Genomic DNA, 6000 nt, shown 5'->3' on the forward strand with positions numbered 1-6000 from the left:
CTCATTCCTGATCCACTTTGGAAGAGCTTTTCTGAAAATGACGATCAACCTCTTCGTACTCGCACCCGGATTGTGTCTGCTATCGCCACCAAATGAGAACAATCAGGGGCTATTGTTGTATTGCTACATATATAGTTTCGGTGCATATCATCTGGACATTCTGCATCCAGATTGTGTCTTAACATGTGTACAACTTAAAATACTGGCTTCCCACACACAAGTGTGAGAATTCAGGCTTCCCGAATTTCCATTTTGTATCGATTCGAGCTATCCATTGATCCTTCTTCTTCTTCTTCAAATGAAATGTTACTGAACTGCTCGTAGTAAAAGTTGGGAGTTTTTTTTCGTAAGGGGTGCGGGGCATAAAAAAAAAAAAAGATTTGGAACAACTATAGACACGATAGGAGCGCAATATTACCATCGCCAGTATGGGAAGAGTGAACACAAAAGGGCGCTCCAGATGTTTGCCAGATGAACGTATCGAGACGCTTTTGAGCAACAGACATAAAATACCGCCAAGCTACAAACGCACAACCCCGACTCAAGATGGATTCAAGCGGACAACGTTTTGAGCTTATGCTGTCCTTCGGTTTCGATTAAGGAAGAAGCTGATCGGAGTTTTCTTCCGCTGATGTCTGCTTTGATGTTGACTATCTTTGCCCTAAGAGCATCCGGCATCATCCCCCCCCCACCCCCCCACTGTGGCTTCTCGAGACGGTTTTCCTCCCGGGGTCATCAAATACAGATGTAAAAGTGAACCGCTGGCAGTAATATGACACGCGGCAAGATTTCAATTCACTCAAACGTTAACACATCGAAGACAATGCGCGAACGGGAAATTGGTACGTGCGCAACATGGTCACAGCCAAACTGTTGACGGAAATCGATTATGTCTTCACCGTCAGATAGTTTCCGTCTTGGACAAAAAAGGTTGACAATGTGTTGGTGATTACTTTTAAAACATCAACACGACAAAACCTTCAAAAAGAACTTTCCGTTCTCAGTGTTTCAATTTGGTGACGCGGCAATTTCAACAGAGTTCCTTTGTTTTGTTTTGGGGCGCAGCAGGTGGCGTTGTTTTGTTTTGTTTTCAAGGGGCGGAAAACAAACCATCCTTTACTTTCAAAACAACACAGCAGTTCAGCACTCTTGAGTTATGATAAGCTCGCTGTCAATAAAAGAACCGATAATCCTCAATCCATTTGTCGTGGGGATTCCTGATTCCGGACGAATGCCTCCGTCGGCCAGTTAAAAAAAGGGGCTTATCAATGAATCTGTAACCGGAGCTCTTAGCAAGGCACATAACTGCGGATAATCCCTCTTTTCAGTCAACTCTCTACCTTGTTTGCTTTCTTGATCCCCGTCCGTTGTGTTGGCCTGACACCTTTAAGGTATGGCAGAGCAACAAACACCGTGTTTGGTTTGTGCGCATTTGGAGAAGCGGATAGGAAGCGCTTAAAAAAAAAAAAAAAAAAAAGAGCGAGAAAGAAAAAGACTGCAGAGGGAGTGATGAAAAAAAATGAGAGGGACTTTTAGATGCACCGATTTCATCCGGCAACAACGGAAAAAGGGAATGGCAAACTTGGGGTGAAAGAGAAGGAACGGTTACTCTTCTCATCATGATTCGAACACATAAAGGCATACTTTTGGCCAGCAGAAACACACAGAACTCATGTCGAGACACACTCACTCGTATCCGATGACACACATACACACAAGGCTGATGTGCTAGCGGCTAGTTGCAATGGAAGCTATACACACAGTAATACGGTGTCGTGAAATAAGCGACTCCTCCGCAATCTTCGCCCTCCTTCTGCTGCGCTTTTAATCACGCGACGACTTTTATCAGGCTCCACCAGGGGGTACTCTGTGCCAGTAGGGGGGAGGAAGGCAAAGGTTGTGACATGATGTCACTGAAGCAGGTCAGGCCATCTGCCCACGGGCTTGGGAGTCTCCATCAATCGCTCTCCCTCTCCGCGCGTGTCCCGTCATCCGTAGAATTGCCGCAAGGAAATTAAAGTCATTATGACTGGGTTAGCTAATTGCATACACACATCTGTTTGTGGTCTTTCGCTCATGTGCGCATACGAACGAACGCACGCACGCACGCAGTTATTAAACACGTAACGTCCCCGTCAAGGGACTCGGTCCGATGCGGAGTTGACAGCAGTAAGATGGGAAAATGGAGCTTGTAAAGTATAGACGCTCCTCTGTTTCTCTCTCTCTCTCTCTCTCTGCTGGGAACAAAGCCAAGGGAGATGAATAATTGGTCTCAGATTGAAAACACATTGCTGCTTGTGGGAAGGCAACTAAGATACCTCAACAAAAAAAAAAATAATAATAATACAAGAGAGGCTGGAGATCGAGTCAGAGGAAACGCAGACAGGAAGAATGTACAAGTGCTGTCTGTTTATGGAAGCTGGTGGTCCTCGCTGTGCAAATCACTCCTCCTTGACTACAGCTGGAGCCGCAATGTGTCTTATGCGCTTTTCTGCGCACAGCGTGTTTTCAATCTGCGATCATGGCCGACGTGTCCTCGGCGATATTATTCAATGTTACACGCACATATTAAAACATATATTTCAATAATAATTACATTTTTTTTTAAAAAAAAGGTTCACATGGAGGCATATCTATCCAGTGTTTAGTACTGATATTATGAATGAATATTATGATGCGGTGGCAAAGAGGTCAAAGCGACAATGGCAGTATGGGGTGGATGTCAGTCAACACACCCGCCAGCTCGTGTAAAACCGCAAGTGTCCACAAATCGTAAACCCTCTGCTGCATAAAAACGATACTTTCCATCAGTTTACGGGACACCAGGTTCTGATCAGAGGAAGTTTCCGCTTCTGGCCGACGCATCGTCTTCATACCTGAACGTCATCACAAAATGCAAGCGCGCGTGAGCGCGGACATATCAGAACATGCGCTCGAATGCCAAGATCACTCCAGGAGGCCCAGAGAAGGTCCCGTTAAAAATAACCCCCATGAATAATATCCCATCATCACCTACTGGTTGAAAGTGTGCTGCCGAATGCTAAAAGTCAGGCTACCGTTGTGCATACGTTCGGTATGATCGCAGGGGGCGTTGGTTTGGAGCGCGCAGAAAATGACCTCTAAGAGCAAGCGTCCCGCGCCGCCGCTCAGCAAGCCGATATTGATCTGACACCGTCGACTGTGAGCTCAGGTCAAGGGTTCGTGACGGTCCATTATTCAGCTGGAGAGCCAGTCCGCGGTCAGTGTCTGAGCCCAGGTGATGGACTGACCTCGCCACCGTCCATCAGAGTTGCCCAAGCATGGAAGGTGAAGTGCAAAATGCATTGGCCTCCATTCACTTCCAAATTCATTTTTCGACTTGTGGTTAAGTACGATGATGTGCTATTTTTAGTCGCATATACAAGCTAGTCAAGTGACACTGCGAAATAAGCTTGAAAAGACTTTTGAACATTTTTTTTTTCTCGTAACTTCTAGTCATGTGCGGAGAACGGAGGGCAAAGGATCGATTGAGTTATAGGACATGAGAATGTCGATACGGTTAGACGCTGTTTTTTTGTCAAGTGGCTGCACATGATAGAATCATTCGGATTTAGAAACATTTGTAAAGATGTATCGTCGACTTCGAAAATGTATCTGGATCCAGATGATTTGATTTCATGCAACCACTTGAAGAAATAAAACGGAGCAAATGCACATGTGACACGTGATATCTCTTTAAGTACACAACCTTAGTTGTGCACTTTGTGAATTGGGCTAAACTCCTCAGGAGATGGCACAAAATTGTGAACTGAGGTGAAAAACAAGGACGACATTTCGTCATACACACGCTCACACACTCGCACGCGCCACACACACACACACACACACGTTGACGCACGCACGGGCGGTTCACACCTGAAGTGCGTTTGACGAGCACGGCCCTGATCACCAAAGTGCAGACTCAGACCCCTGACCTTCCTCCCCAGGGGCGATACAAAGCTCTCCGACCTCCCCCCTATCACTTTACTGCACCCCAGGGAGCTCCGGCCTCCCCTCATGCCGCCGCTCCCCCACACATTCTCTAACCCGCAACCGTGGAGGAGGGGACGGAGGCAAAAGAGAGGAACCCGCAACGTCTGGAGTCAATCACCCACCCATGACAAGCCAGCAAAACGACACTCCCCCAACACACACACACACACACACACACAGGTTCCAAACACCCTCTCACACACACACACAGACACACACACATATTATAATACTAGCACTTATCCACGAGTGAGGTCTCACGCACTTCAAAGTGCGGTAGAGCTGTCTTGGTTGAGTAATATGCGCTCTATGGGGAGAACCGTGGAAGTTTGGAATAGCGATAGGAGGAACGAGAGGACAGCATGTGAGTTGCTGGGGGGTGGGGCGGGGGGGAAAAAAGGGGGGGGGTGGAGGGAGCAGCAATGTAGCAAATCAACTATTGAGGGGTGAGAGGAATGTGAAAGACAAGAAGCCAGAGTGATGTGAGAAAATTTGAGAGCTTTGGAAGGAGGGAGTGGGAAAGTCCACGAAAAATGGAGGTTCCCTGTAGATTCTGTTTGGGTGTATGACTGTGCCTGGGGGTGCGTCTGTCTGTGCGCATCCATTCCTGGCCGTTCGGTTTCCAATTAAAAGCCCGGCGTCGCGTCATGCTCAAAAAAAAAAAAAACCCAAGATGTGGATTGGAATATGTCTGATGACAGGATAACGACACATCTTGTCACTTGCGACATGGCAGCACAGCTGAAGCTTTCTACAGGGAGTCCGATATAATTCATGCATGCTGAGGGTCATTTGCTTCATTGAGGCAGGTCAGGGCATCCGTAGGTAAATGCAACTGTTTTCGAAAACTAGCGAAGATGTGCATAAAGGGTGCCAGTGAGACTGTCCTTGAGTTTCAAAAAAACTCACTCATAAGGTTCTGGAAAAAAAACGAAAACCATGTAGTGTACCTGCTTCCGCTCTAGTGCCCACTCGAGGGTGTTTAAGCGCACCAGGGGTCGTATCGGTGGAGACTTTTTGCTCTCCGGCTTTAGAAAATATTGGGTGGATGGCAAAGAAAGAAAATGACAAAAAAAAACACGAGCGCAAATCGAAGAATATGTTAACAGGAGGCAGCCTCAGCTCTCAAATATCCATTGACCACTTAGTCGCTCGAGCGTCTCCTCCCTTTCAACTCCCGCAGCAGGCGCAGAAAAACAGCACATGTAACGTCATGTAAGGGCTAAACTTAGACGTGTCTCGCATGCCACTATCGAGCCCAAACGCCACCTGGTCTGCTCAATCCGGGCCTTCTAACACCCGGCAGCCTGCCCCCCCTCGACGCAGGGCGTCTGTCAGCGTCTTGTCCGTCAGTCAGCAAATCGGAGGCCATCTCTGATCTGCACATGCCGCGAAACGTCGAGACCCGGCTCCCATTTGTTCATGAGAGAGTTTCAAAGTAACTAGAGGGAATTTCGTATTCACGCCCGCTGAGGCATTCCGGATCAAGGCCGGTGGAAGTTCCTCATTGGCATCTTCCCCAATGCGCAGAGCAGTCGGTTCGCAGTAATAGTGCAACTCCGAAGCTGTTTGCGGGCAAATTTCAATGCATACAAAATGAATTCACACCGTTACACAACATAAGTGGACCTGAGAGGGGCGCCATAATACGGGATAATGTACAAAAAAAAAAAAAAAAGCATATATGCTAATGAAGAAGAGAAAGAAGAGGCCATCACCGTTGAGAGGTCACCTCATCGTTCAGAAAACACGGGAGGAGACATGTCTCGTTTTCCTTTCGTGTCTCAGTCAGCAAGTGCCTTTCATTGGCTTTCTTTTCACCCTTCAAGCACTTGCGAGCGCTCGATTCCGCCAACTCGGCCCATCGTTCTCGGCCTCCTTTAGGGGAAACAGACTGAAAGTCATGAGCCACAGCCGCTGAACCGTGCGTCGCCTCGTTAAACACACCACTTCGTGTAATTGTTACTGGAGAGGTGAGACCGCACTTCT

This window comes from Hippocampus comes, unplaced genomic scaffold, assembly GCF_001891065.2.
Source record: "Hippocampus comes isolate QL1 unplaced genomic scaffold, H_comes_QL1_v1.1 scaffold232, whole genome shotgun sequence".
Lineage (NCBI taxonomy): Eukaryota > Metazoa > Chordata > Actinopteri > Syngnathiformes > Syngnathidae > Hippocampus > Hippocampus comes.